The sequence below is a fragment of the Notothenia rossii genome (genome assembly GCF_949606895.1).
Source record: "Notothenia rossii genome assembly, chromosome: 11".
NCBI lineage: Eukaryota > Metazoa > Chordata > Actinopteri > Perciformes > Nototheniidae > Notothenia > Notothenia rossii.
In genome coordinates this window covers 1,325,578-1,340,848 of record NC_136910.1, presented here as the reverse complement: position 1 = coordinate 1,340,848, position 15,271 = coordinate 1,325,578, and positions in this window count along the sequence as shown.

The window sequence follows — 15,271 nt, the reverse complement described above, 5'->3', positions numbered from 1 at the left end:
CTTTTTTCTTGTTAATTTGTGGTTTTGGAATTTTCATGTGTAAATGTATATATTTTTTTAAATGACGTAAATTAATTCCTTGTAAATTCTGCCCTAATGGTAATATTATTATTATCACTTTATTATAGGTTTGAATGCCGAATAATACAAAGGAATATATACGAGGGCGACTGTGCCTGCGAGGGAGTGCGCATGTCGATGTATCCTTGGGCGAGACCCTGAACCCTGAGTTGCTCCCGATGGCCAACGGTGTGTGAATGTTAGGTCCTAGAGTCAGGTACACTGCTCTGTGTGAATGTTAGGTCCTAGAGTCAGGTACACTGCTCTGTGTGAATGTTAGGTCCTAGAGTCAGGTGCACTGCTCTGTGTGAATGTTAGGTCCTAGAGTCAGGTACACTGCTCTGTGTGAATGTTAGGTCCTAGAGTCAGGTACACTGCTCTGTGTGAATGTTAGGTCCTAGAGTCAGGTGCACTGCTCTGAGTGAATGTTAGGTCCTAGAGTCAGGTGCACTGCTCTGAGTGAATGTTAGGTCCTAGAGTCAGGTGCACTGCTCTGTGTGAATGTTAGGTCCTAGAGTCAGGTACACTGCTCTGTGTGAATGTTAGGTCCTAGAGTCAGGTGCACTGCTCTGTGTGAATGTTAGGTCCTAGAGTCAGGTGCACTGCTCTGTGTGAATGTTAGGTCCTAGAGTCAGGGGCACTGCTCTGAGTGAATGTTAGGTCCTAGAGTCAGGTGCACTGCTCTGTGTGAATGTTAGGTCCTAGAGTCAGGTGCACTGCTCTGTGTGAATGTTAGGTCCTAGAGTCAGGTGCACTGCTCTGTGTGAATGTTAGGTCCTAGAGTCAGGTACACTGCTCTGAGTGAATGTTAGGTCCTAGAGTCAGGTGCACTGCTCTGTGTGAATGTTAGGTCCTAGAGTCAGGTACACTGCTCTGAGTGAATGTTAGGTCCTAGAGTCAGGTGCACTGCTCTGTGTGAATGTTAGAGCCTAGAGTCAGGTACACTGCTCTGAGTGAATGTTAGGTCCTAGAGTCAGGTGCACTGCTCTGTGTGAATGTTAGGTCCTAGAGTCAGGTACACTGCTCTGTGTGAATGTTAGGTCCTAGAGTCAGGTACACTGCTCTGAGTGAATGTTAGGTCCTAGAGTCAGGTGCACTGCTCTGTGTGAATGTTAGGTCCTAGAGTCAGGTGCACTGCTCTGTGTGAATGTTAGGTCCTAGAGTCAGGGGCACTGCTCTGAGTGAATGTTAGGTCCTAGAGTCAGGTACACTGCTCTGTGTGAATGTTAGGTCCTAGAGTCAGGTGCACTGCTCTGAGTGAATGTTAGGTCCTAGAGTCAGGTGCACTGCTCTGAGTGAATGTTAGGTCCTAGAGTCAGGTGCACTGCTCTGTGTGAATGTTAGGTCCTAGAGGAAGGCACACTGCTCTGTGTGAATGTTAGGTCCTAGAGTCAGGTGCACTGCTCTGAGTGAATGTTAGGTCCTAGAGGAAGGCACACTGCTCTGTGTGAATGTTAGGTCCTAGAGTCAGGTGCACTGCTCTGTGTGAATGTTAGGTCCTAGAGTCAGGCTCACTGCTCTGAGTGAATGTTAGGTCCTAGAGTCAGGTGCACTGCTCTGTGTGAATGATAGGTCCTAGAGTCAGGTGCACTGCTCTGAGTGAATGTTAGGTCCTAGAGTCAGGTGCACTGCTCTGTGTGAATGTTAGGTCCTAGAGTCAGGTACACTGCTCTGAGTGAATGTTAGGTCCTAGAGTCAGGTGCACTGCTCTGTGTGAATGTTAGGTCCTAGAGTCAGGCACACTGCTCTGTGTGAATGTTAGGTCCTAGAGTCAGGTGCACTGCTCTGTGTGAATGTTAGGTCCTAGAGTCAGGTGCACTGCTCTGTGTGAATGTTAGGTCTTAGAGTCAGGTACACTGCTCTGAGTGAATGTTAGGTCCTAGAGTCAGGTACACTGCTCTGAGTGAATGTTAGGTCCTAGAGTCAGGTGCACTGCTCTGTGTGAATGTTAGGTCCTAGAGTCAGGTACACTGCTCTGAGTGAATGTTAGGTCCTAGAGTCAGGTGCACTGCTCTGTGTGAATGTTAGGTCCTAGAGTCAGGTGCACTGCTCTGAGTGAATGTTAGGTCCTAGAGTCAGGTGCACTGCTCTGTGTGAATGTTAGGTCCTAGAGTCAGGTACACTGCTCTGAGTGAATGTTAGGTCCTAGAGTCAGGTGCACTGCTCTGTGTGAATGTTAGGTCCTAGAGTCAGGTGCACTGCTCTGAGTGAATGTTAGGTCCTAGAGTCAGGTGCACTGCTCTGTGTGAATGGTCCTAGAGTCAGGCTCACTGCTCTGAGTGAATGTTAGGTCCTAGAGTCAGGTGCACTGCTCTGTGTGAATGTTAGGTCCTAGAGTCAGGTGCACTGCTCTGTGTGAATGATAGGTCCTAGAGTCAGGTGCACTGCTCTGAGTGAATGTTAGGTCCTAGAGTCAGGTGCACTGCTCTGAGTGAATGATAGGTCCTAGAGTCAGGTGCACTGCTCTGAGTGAATGTTAGGTCCTAGAGTCAGGTGCACTGCTCTGAGTGAATGTTAGGTCCTAGAGTCAGGTGCACTGCTCTGAGTGAATGTTAGGTCCTAGAGCAAGGTGCACTGCTCTGTGTGAATGTTAGGTCCTAGAGTCAGGTGCACTGCTCTATGTGAATGTTAGGTCCTAGAGTCAGGTGCACTGCTCTGTGTGAATGTTAGGTCCTAGAGTCAGGTGCACTGCTCTGAGTGAATGTTAGGTCCTAGAGTCAGGTGCACTGCTCTATGTGAATGTTAGGTCCTAGAGTCAGGTGCACTGCTCTGTGTGAATGTTAGGTCCTAGAGTCAGGTGCACTGCTCTGTGTGAATGTTAGGTCCTAGAGTCAGGTGCACTGCTCTGAGTGAATGGGTGAATGACATGTAGTTTGTAAAGGGCTTTGTCTGAAAGACTGGATAAAGCGATATATAAGTACAGTCCATCTACGGCTGTGTTTGAACATTTCAGCAAACAGGTTCCAGAATATCATTTGTAATTATTATAGTGCATCATGTATTTGAGATGTTGTTAATGTCTTTTTGAATAGTGCATGCTGACGTCTGCACCGACTTCCCTCTCTGCTCCACTTTTAAACTTCCCCTCAGACTGGATTGAAAGTCGCCCCAGTCAGAGCGACTCCTCGTGGAAATAGAAACCCTCTTTTAGCCACGCTGAGTTTTTATAATTCGCTGAAACCTGATCTGTGTTTCCTCCGGACAGACCGACGTCACGCTAAAATATCCAGACAGACGGAGAAGCACTCGACCGTATTATTAGAAAGAGACGGATATCTTTTTACAGGCGTTACATAAACACAGAAGCTCGAGATCTGCTCGTTCTGCTGCTTTGAGAGATTTCATATGAGTTACTGTCTTTATAAAGTTAATTTCACTTCTCTGGTGGAGAAGTTCACTTTTACTTCAAATGCATTTTACAAATAATAATAACATTTAGAGCTGTAGGAACATTAAAATAATAATAAGAATATAATACCCTTGTTTAAAAAGATGTATGTGCCATTTTACATTATGGGTTTTGGAGTAAACATTTTCTAAATTGCAAAAAAGATACACACAAAAAATTCAAAATATATATATATACCTAAAACTAAAGCATTACTTAGAATAATAAAATATCTTAAAACATATGCTGTTGTCCTGTTTTCATTTGGTTTCATTTCAAAATAATATAAATAATACATTTACAATATTTTTGACGCTAAAACGTGTGGCGCAGTGGATAGTGCGTTGGTGTTGGGATCAGGGGTCACAGGTTCAAACCCCACTGCAGTCAGCATGTCGTTGTGTCCCTGAGACACTTCACCCCAAAGTGCTCCTGTGGGGATTGACCACAGTATTGAGTATGTTAATCGCTTTGGATAAAAGCATCTAACATGTGACATGTGATGAAATTTAATTTACAAAAAAACTAAAAGGTAAATGTTTCAGTGTTCATGACCGTGTTTCAGCTCAAACTGAGACCCAGAGCAGCTTTATGACTGACACACACACACAGAGAGAGAGAGAGAGAGAGAGAGAGAGAGAGAGAGAGCGAGAGAGACTGAGAGAGAGAGAGAGAGACTGAGAGAGAGAGAGAGACTGAGAGAGAGAGAGAGAGACTGAGAGAGAGAGAGAGACTCGCCCACAGACAGTCTAAGGCAGGAGTGCCCACACTTTTTCAGCTTGGGAGTTACTTTTAAAATGACCAAGCCCAAGAGATCTACCTACAGGGCCGCTTACAATAATTGCGCTGCATAAGCGCATACATGTGCGCAGCATTTGCGCCTCAGATGAGGAGGTGAGGCCCCCTCCTCACTGCATGAACCCGTATGACACAACTCAGACTGGCTCACCTGCACGTCAATCAAAGGCCTTAGTAAGGATGGATGATAGGCTAACTTTAAAAAAGAAAAAATCGACGTATTGGGCTCTCCTGGTCTATGAAGTCTCTGCTTCACCTCCAACACAAAACTGCTGATGCTAACAAACGTAGCATTAGCCCCTCAGAGACATTAAAGACAAACCATAAAATAATATAAAACTCACACTGTAGGATGTGCAGTAATGGAGTTGCACAATTCACATTTTCACAGAAAGATGTGAAGTGGAGTAAAGTACTGATACCAGAAACATGTACTTAAGTACATCTTTACTTCACTACTTCCCAACTCTGGTTACAACACATGGGTTTCAGTTTTCTGTGAGTCTGAAACTGAACTTTACAGACTGTCCTTGAACGTTACTGTAGAGGTCACACGAAGAGTAGGAAAGGAAGGAAGGAAAGAATGGAGGAGGAAAATGTACAAAAGAAAAAGTATAAAATACAGATTTTTGATTTGGAGATGAGACGAAGAAAAGGGAAGAGGGGATAATGCAGTGAGAAGAGAGCAAGGAAAGAAAAAAGGGAAGGAGATAAGAAGGATACAAGGGAAGGAAGGAAGTACATAAGTAAGTAGCTACGTCAGGAAGGAAGGAATGAAGGAACAAAGCAAATGAGTAAGTATATAAGTAGGTAGGCAAGTAAGTAAGAAGCTAAGTAAGGAAGGAAGGAAGGAAGGAAGGAAGTGAGTAAGTATATAAGGAAGTATGGAAGTAAGTAAGTAATGATGGAAGGAAGGAAGGAAGTGAGTAAGTATATAAGGAAGTATGGAAGTGAGTAAGTAATGATGGAAGGAAGGAAAGAAGTGAGTAAGTATATAAGGAAGTATGGAAGTAAGTAAGTAATGATGGAAGGAAGGAAGGAAGTGAGTAAGTATATAAGGAAGTATGGAAGTAAGTAAGTAATGATGGAAGGAAGGAAGGAAGTGAGTAAGTATATAAGGAAGTATGGAAGTGAGTAAGTAATGATGGAAGGAAGGAAGGAGGTTTTGTACTCCACTCCTTCCCACCTTTGCTTAAAATATATAAAACACATGAATGGTTGCCCGGGAGCCTTTTCCAGAATGTGTCTATCCCCTCCCCCCTCTCGTTTCTCAGTCACTTTGCATAGACAAACTCCCCGTTGTGCTCCTCTCACTCCAGTAAAGGACCCCTCCCCCCCCCCCCCCCCCCCCCAGCATCATTAATCTGCCTCAAAGCAGCTCTTTCTCTGAATCCCTCCAAGAAAAAGAGCTCCTGCAGCTCATCGGCTGAAAACCAACTAATGTGCAACATATATATTTATATTGAGTTAATAACTGTTGTTGTGAGTGTTCAGCGCGAACAAGAGCAGCAACTTGTTAAAAAGAAGAGTAAAACTATTTCCACTATTTGGAAGTACTTTGGCTTTCAGGAGTCCGACGTGGAGCAAAACAAAGTGCAGGGTTTGTTACCAGGTTGTGTTGGCACCGCACGCTAACACAACCAACCTCTTCAACCGTCTGAAACACAAAGTGCAATACGACCGGGCAATAGTACAACAAAAAGCAGACTTCATCCACCACATCATCACATCATCGGTTCAGGACGGTACAGAGCAACGGCCTACGAGCTCGCAGAGACACAGAGACAGGTGCCATTACATTTCACATCGCTAAAGATACGTGCCCAGTTAGCAGCACTGTTAGCAACCAGGGCTTTAAGCAACCTGTCAGCACGTTGGAGAAGCGTTACGCGATGCCGCCTCGGTATTATTCCAGCAGGTCTGCGCTGCCTGCGCTATGTGACAAATGCCGCGGGGAAGTTGAGAGAGATGTGGCTTCAGTTGACTGCTTTGCCACCACAACGGACCTATGGTCTAGCCCAGGGGAGCCCAACCAGTCGATCGCTGGGAGATTCCCAGTCGATCGCTGGGAGATTCCCAGTCGATCGCGAGATGTGTCTAAAAATAGAACAACAATATTCTGTTTTATCATTAATGTCCTATAACATAATCTTCCTGTGTCAGAATAATGCACTTGAACGCATCAAAGCTTTGTGATTGGCCGGCGTGACCCCATGTGTCTGGGCGGGGCTGGTGGGAAGCGGGCAGTGCACTAGTTTGCTGACGTTGTCCGTGGCAACAGGAGTGACAGCCCGCACGCACACAAGACCGCAATTATGGCAGAAGCAAAAAAGCCCAAAATATATAATGTTCACTCCGAGTGGGAGGATGATTATTTTTGTATCTATTCCAATTCAAAGTCCATCTGTCTCATCTGCAATGCGAGCGTGGCTTCATCGAAGAAGGGTCATTTAGGAGCAGCATTTCAAAACAGTGCACAAACGCTACGAGACGGAACTCCCTCCTGATTCTGCGCTACGCTCCCAAAAGGGGAGGGGCCTGAGAGGACAGCTAAATGCACAGCAGTCCATTTCCACCAGGCCCAACAACAAGAGCAAGGCTGCTGCCAGAGCATCTCATCGAGTCAGTCACGTTCTGGAGAAACACATGAAGTCTTTCAAAGACGGAGAAGTTGTGAAAGAAGTATTCCTGGAGGCTGCCGGCGCGCTTTTGGGGGACAGTCAAAATAACAGCAGCATTTCAACAGGTTTTTGATATGATAAAAACTCAAGTTAGAGACCGTTATTAATCAACTGTACGTTTTAGTTTGAACTTATTCATTATAATTATTGTACAAAATGGTATAAGAATGCAAACATTCAGATCTGTTCTGTTTAAATTGATTATAGTCTATTATCATTCAGGTTTAGAAACTAGTGTTGCTTGCATCCTATTTTAAAGGCATTTCTTTTTATACTCTAATAAAATGCAACAAAAAAAGGGTTTGATTTTATTAATGTTGTTTTTTATTGCACTTTGCAGCAGATTCCTGTGTAGCTTCAGATCTGAGTCGTCTTATTAGTGAGCCTCATTTATACTTTTGTAGCAACACTTTTTATATAATGGCAAAGAAAGGATTCAGAGTCTTTTCTTGTTTCCTGTCTCATGTGAGGCAGCACTGCCACAAGTTCCTCTTCAGAGAGGGTCTTCAGTACAGGGGGCAATATGTTCCCCTGCCTGCGCTCATCTCTGAAACCAGACCATGTCAACAGGCTGGTGTTTAAGAGATGACATGAGCAGCCCTACCAGCTTTTGCCATGGTGGCCAAAACATTTTGATTTGGTCTTAAATTGTAGTTCAACATGTATTTCCTGTTACTTCTGGACCATGACGGTGGGCCAGCCTTCAACGTTTAACTGAGTGGAATATGTTGAACATGTTTTACCAACATGTTGGCTCTATGTTAAGGAGTTTCAGTAGGTTGTGACTGTGCACTGCAATATATTTGATTTCATTTATTTTGGTCTAATTTCGTTTTATTTATCATATTAATATATGTTTAGTATGGTTTTGGAAGTGCGCTCCAACACATTTGTTGATCTTGTTTATTGGTAAAATAATATTTGTTTTAAAGTTCAATAAATGGTCAATGAATAATCGTCAAAATCATCGTGATATCAATTATTGACCCAAATAATCGTGATTATGATTTTTGCCATAATCGCACAGCCCTACAATATATACCTGGCTGCTGAATCCTCAGAACTGTTACAGGATGTGTATTTCGTAAATTGTGTAACTTTTTTTATCTTTAATACTTTTGCATGCATGCTTCTAAGTTAACATTAAAGGTAGGGTAGGTAAGAATGGAGAAACCAGCTGGAGTGGCTAGAATTTGAAAATACACAGCCGGAAAAAATCTGCCCCTTCCTTCAGACTTCCTCACAGAGCCCCTCCTCCAACACACACGAACGTGCACATGACCAATGAGGGTAGAGATCAGTTTGTGCACAGATGGAAGGCTGACAGGCAGGTAGGCCATCCAGTTACTTTAGCCGGCTCAGATGATTGGTCGTGCTTTTTACAGCGCCACGGCTTCCACAGATGAAATTATTTATGGATTTATTGTCAAAGCACTTCAGATATTCATTGCTATCTGGATGTTAAGAGCATTCCATGGAATATAACAACAAGTGTTTCTGAAGTGAATTACCTACCCCACCTTTAAGTTTAAAACAGTAAAAGTGAACATGTACTTTAAAATAACCGTCATGTGTGGAATAAACTAATTATTAATAGCTTTTAGAGCTGTAGAAACAGAACAATTATAATACTACGAATATGATAAATGTATTAAAAACATTAACGTGCCATTTTACATTATGGGAGAATTACATTTGATAAAATGCAAAAAAATATCATACACAAAAATTTAAAAAAACTAAGGCATACATTATTAAAAAAATTGTTTAAAAGAAATACAATATGTTCTTTTCAAGAGTTTTCATTATGTTTCATTCTAATAACCCCAGACATCATTAACCAGCCTCAAAGCAGCTCCTTCTCTGACTCTGTTCCTGGAAACCCTGCAGCTCATCGCCGGCTGAATGTCTGAGCACTTTCACAGCAGATTAATGGTTAAATGGTTAAATGGTTAAATATGCAATAAATCCTGAGAACGCCAAGGAAACTAGAGGAAAGGTTAAAGTGGAAAGAACGTCGTCTCTTGCGTAACAAACACTACGTTCACATGCAGAAATATCTTAGTGTTTGCTCTTTGTCCGGGAAGATAATATTCAGAATGAGAATCCAGTTTATAGCCAGGTTCGTTTACACATACAAGGAATCTGCTTTGGTGTCTGGTGCTGCCAACATAAACAATCTAAAGATAAGTTACAAAGTAAGTAATATAAAATAAATAAGGAATATATAAGGATAATACAAATGAAAGTGGACCTATCATGCTATATTTGAAACATATTGTAGGGCCACACCTATTCCAAACATGTCTGAGACACCGGGGACACAGTGATGTAGAAAAGACATCACAAAGTGCATTTTGCATGATAGGTCCCCTTTAAGTTGTTTTAAGAAACTATTTAGCATTAAAAAGGGAAGCTAGAGACAAGTATTTACACTAGGGCTGAACGATATACCGTGTCATGGCGATAACCGCGATATGCGCAATATTCACAATTCTTTCTTTTTTTTTTTTAGGGCGTTCGATATCAAGTAGGTAAATTAACTCAAACACGTCATGTTACAATTATTTTGCTGCTTGCTACTAAAGGAAAACTTGCGCGGCTCTCATGTCAGGGGTGCTTGAGTGGAGTGACATGCAGGCTCTGAGTCTGCATGCACAGCAAACAACTATTCCAGATGCCTTTGCCGGTGTTACTCCATATGAGAAAGGTTCAAACGGCACAAAGGAGCTGGTGTATAGCTGTTCTTCATTTTATTTTGATAATGTTGTTTAAAAGATGTCCTCTACTTTGCTGCTATTTGCACAGAAAGGTTTTAATTGTGGAATAAAAAGCTAAATGACCTATTTGGTCACGTATGTTAATTCCCTAATGTGATAATGAAGCTTCCTATAGTTTCATGTTTCATCTCTTGGATCCCTTCTGGACCCCACTCTTCTTCATTCACAGATGAACCCCCTTATTTGAGGGTAAGCAACCTGCATGATCATGACTTGTTAGATCATGACTTAAGGTTTGATGAGTCCACCGGTTAAGATCCTGACGTCCGTGACTAAAATCCTTCATCCGGTTAAATATAGTTAAGGTCTCAGGTTCAAACCCCACTGCAGTCAGCATGTGGTTGTGTCCCTGAGACACTTCACCCCAAAGAGCTCCTGTGGGGAGTGTCCACAGTGTTGAGTATGTTAGTCTCTTTGGATAAAAGCGACTAACATGTGACATGTGATGTAAAAGTGTAGAGCTGTTTACAAGAAGAATGAAAAGAGGAAGTTGTGATCTGACTCACACGTCAATGGGGAACAGGAAGTAGTTTTCACCGTTTATTTGCATATTTTTCCAGGTGTAAATCCTAACATCCAAACAGACTGTGCTGCCAACATGAACCTGTTTCAAATCAGTATGTTACAGGTACATTAGTTAGCATACTGTTTCAGTGCCAACTGCAATAAAAGAGCGTACAGTGAGTTGAAGTACATTGGGTTTATTTGTTTGTTAATGTTTTAAAGTATGGTGTCAAAAAGAAACAAGTAGAAAGAATCAGAAACGCTGTCTGTCAACAAATGCACAAATAGCCCAAGTGCCAGTGAGAAGATATTCATTATTTTTGAGAGCAGCGAGAAACCCACCGTGCCGTTTAGTTGCAGAAATAATATACAAAAATCAACCAGTTTTCTGTTCATCCAAATTGGAGAAACTGAGCCTTACACCAACAATCTACGGTGAGCTAACATGTACCGTTAGCTTGTTAGCATGTTGTTGTTTGTAGCCTTTAAAGTCCATTCTCTCGTAGAGGTAAACACAATAGAGACTGTTGCTACAAACATCTGGCTATAAAACTGCAACGCGATGAAAGCTTTCTTTGTTGCTTTGGGTTTATTTTAGGAAACTTTGTCAGGTACATGCTGTAACTTAAAGGTCCCCCCCTCTGATTGGCTGAAACACCAAACAGATTATTGCAGAATTACCCATAATCCCCCCGGTTTCACCCCTGTTTCCACAGTGCTGATTCTCTGTCTGTTACTTTAGATGAAAATGAGGAGCCCCTCCCCACGCCCCTCTGAGAGAGATTTGGTTACAAAGAACTCAATGGAGGTCTAGGAGGAGATTCAGGTGATAACCGGGGGGGGGGGTACCTTGGTTGCTGATTGGCTAATGGTTACACAAGACAAAGAAACATGGCATCACAAAGTGGATTTAGCATAACAGGGGACCTTAAAGAAGTTACTGTGATTGATTCAAACTAAGCTAGCTTTAGAAATCAAGTCTTTCTGAGCGGATGTGAAACAAACATCTTCTCCATGTTGGAGTCTAAACTGAGGGAGGCGTTCCCAGTCGATGAAATACGTCAGACTCTTTAAACACTAAGTGGCTCGACAGCAGCTCGGATGATTTGATCCGAGGAGGAAACGGGGCAGACTTTCGAGATGGAAAAGATTCACCAAACATTTCCTGCATCCATTATCCATCAGAGAGGAAATGCACCCTCAGAGGCGGAGGAGAAGCTTTTAATGCCGAAAGCCAGACTGAGCACAAGCAGGCGTGTCCGCTTTTATGCAAAGACTCGCTGCTTTAAATCAAATTAGAGTTATATCAGTGAACAACTTTGGCTTTTGGATTCACAAATCCACACCTTTAATGACATACCTTCAACTTTGAGGGACTGGGAATGTCAGATATGTTATACGCCCAAAGCGTTGATCTAAAATGTTAGAATCGATGTAAATGATTGTCACTTGCAGCTTCTTGATGTTCTGTGTCAGCATTAAAGCTTTCCAGCTGCTGTTCAAATATATCTATCAGTCCAAAATAACCCTCAGATCCATCTTTAGGAAAATATGTGTTAGTTGCAGACCTACTGGGTTTTAAGGTTTAAGGTTTTAAGGTTTACAACGCAAGATTTGTGTGAAGATGAATAGACCGAATCGCTGCTGGTTCAAGACTTCAGTTTAGCTCAAAGAGGAAACTGGGAATTAGAAGGTCAGTAATCATGTGTCTAGCTAAAAGAGAGGTTTCTCCAATGCAAGAACGTCCTGGTTTTATTTGTTAACTGTAAAACGTGTTCTGGCTTTGGACTAGTTGCTGATTGGAACCGTTAGCTTCACCTCTGGGAGCTCCATGGACATTACTCAATACTAAACCCTGTTAATCAAGAAGATCAACGACATAGTGAGGGGAATTACGGCTCTTTGAAGGGAGCCGGATCTCATGGCTCCGTTCCTTCCCGAGAGCCGTTCAAAAGAGACGCTTTTTTTAAGGGGGCGGGGTTAATAGGTTTATCTGCAACATAATCACCAGGATGAAGACTGACTGTACTGCCAGAAATCTACTTTTAACTCACAGAAAATGTCTAACTTACTACATCTCTCAGCCGAACTACCACTCAAGCAGCGTCACGCCATCATCTACGGCTAATGTGCGTTCAGGAGAGCAGGTTCCCGTAAAGGCGAGTGGAGTCATGGCCGGCAGAGAACCAGCGGTAAAAAGAACAGCTCTCACCAAGTACGACTCGGTTCCCTTCGTTCGTACCAAGAGCTGTTCAAAAGAATCGATCGTTCGCGAACGTCGCATCACTACAACGACAGAAAGATCTATTAATACCGGGTAAACTGCAGTCCTACAGAAAGCTACTACAGCTGACCAACACCTCCATGTGAAGGGGAGGACAAACAAAGAGAGCAAACGAAGAGTCGTAAACAACCAGAAAGAGGGGGAAGCAGCGAATCAGCAGAGATTGGAGATAAAGGGAAAGTCAGGGAGATTCTGTAAATGAAACGAGTCAGCAGGACGTTAGCCGTGAAGCTAACTGATGAGTGGGCTTTAAAGGGGCCTCTTTAAGAGCTTCTCACTAATTAACCTCAGAGAGTAATGAAGCGTGAGGACAGAGTCAGCTCTACTTTCATATTTAATGTCACATTGTCTTTATTTAGTGTTTTGTGTGTTACAGAAATCCACTTTTGCATTAACTATTCACCAGACGGGATGCCTTTGTGCTTTGAGAACAGACCGGAAAATGTATTTTTGATAAGCTGGACCCAAAAGCTTCTCCCTGCATCTGTATCATGTGTTAAAAAACATTACAAAACCCTAGGGAAGAGTACAATTAGTTATAAATGTAAATAAATATTATATGTCCTTCAACATACAATCCTTTACCGTTAGCATACTGGTGTCGTAATGAAGTCAAACAGGTCATACTCTGTTATAGGCTATCTTTTTTATTTTGCTGTGAAAACATCTGGATTTATTCAAGTTTCTCTTCAAAACCTACAGGATTGCATATCAACGCATCAAGATAACTTATAATTTACCAACGGCTAATATTTAATTTGACTGAATAGTGCCTAAACCATCATAATGTAACTCAACGGAAACTCTGTTAGCTTTAGCATTAGCTTTAGCATTAGCTTTTAGCTCTCCGACACCAAAGGGAATTCATTGTATGTAAAAAACCTATAATAAAAACTGGATATCTATCATTTACTTCTGCCCAATGTTGTGTCAAATCATCATATATTCATAGATATATATTATGTCTTATACTCCGATTGCCTCGTACTCCAAATAGCTCTGGAACACATCTTAATGTAACTCAATTGTATCTTTAAGCTCTATATCACCGAATACAAAATGCATTGTTAAAAAACTACTATAATAACTGGATTTATTTAATAAACCTTTTCCCAATACTTATTGTTACTAACTAGAGCTTGAACACACCATATTCTAACTCAATGCAACCTCAGTTAGCTTTAGCTGTTAGCTCTGATACAAGAACGTTAATGATCCGTCTGTGCTTCCCCCAAGACTGTATTTTATTGATAAGAGCTTGAACGCACCACAATGTAACTTGAGGGAATCTCCGTTAGCTTTAGCTGTTAGCTCCGTTATTTAGCCAGACTCTGCTGCTAACAGCTAACGCTAGCTAGATCCCCTGCAGAGTTAAATGTCTTTAGCATGTAGCATTATCAGAGTATGTAGCCTATTTTAGCACTTTTTGAACATTTAAGGAAATATTCACAATCCCACAATGACTTCGGTCCAAATAAAGGTGATTGTTTGACTGCTAAAGCTAAATAAATGGATCTAAAGTTGGTACCAAAGGAGTACAAATCAAAAGAGAACCAGATCAGCCCTTTCCTCCATTGACCACAGAAACCACCTCCAGGAGCCATACATATTTACATAGATCGAAAACATTCCTCGCAGAAACTGGAACAACTTTCACATGTTTCAGTCGTTTCTCCTCTGTTTTCACTTCACGAATATTTTGGGGGGTTTTGTCGATCAAAACCAGATATTTTTAAGATTTCATTTTGGACTGTGGGAACGTGTGATGGAAGCTTTTCAATTAGCCTGTTACATATTAAAAAATACATTAGTTAAAATATGTTTTTAGTGTTTATAATTCACTGAAACTCTACTAATAGAACAGCTGTTATGAATATTCATTTAGGTAAAACACCTTTAGATTAATATTAATTGTGTTTATACAGTGAATACAAGGTTTGTAGTGAATGTATTTTATTTAAGTAGAAAACTTACATTTCAGTAATAATTGTGTGATTGTTTTTGCTTAGAAACACTGATGACTTCAAACTGATGTACTGTAAATACATATCTATTGTAAAGAGGTGTAATCTGATTTAAATGCAGACTATCAACAGCGTCATGTTTCCATAATGCAGCAAACTATTATGGGATATCATATAAACACTGTGTTTTCATATTATATAAGGCATCAACTCCTAATTGATTATTATCATTGAATTTTTTCCATATTTTATTGATTAAATACATAAAACTACTAAACTGCTGATATGTTATTGCTGCTATAATTAAAATTTGCCATTTCATAATTAATGTAATGTAATAAATCAGAGAAACGTCTTTATTTATTTATTTCATTAACATCAATGTGTCTCCAAGATACATTTGCAAACATATTTTGAATATTTCAAAATTCAATTAATAGTATCTGTATATAATTATATTTAAACAGGTTACTTTAACGTATTAATGAAAAATACAGTGTGGTCATTTGTATTTTTTTTAATAATCATGTGATATTTGAACACGTATTTTAAAAAGAATTTAAACATATTTTCATTATAATAACATATTGTGTGTTGTTTGTGTGTGTTGCTAATCATCACACACCAACACAATATGCCTGTATTTGTGAAAACCAACCAAACAGAATGTGTTTTAATGTGTTGTATCATATACTTACATAGCAGGTGATAGATTGTTTATGATATAATAGATTTAAAGGATGTCAAAGGCTAATATAAAGTCGATATGTCTGGTTAGCATCAAACAGCATCACTGTGCTGTCATTCAGAAG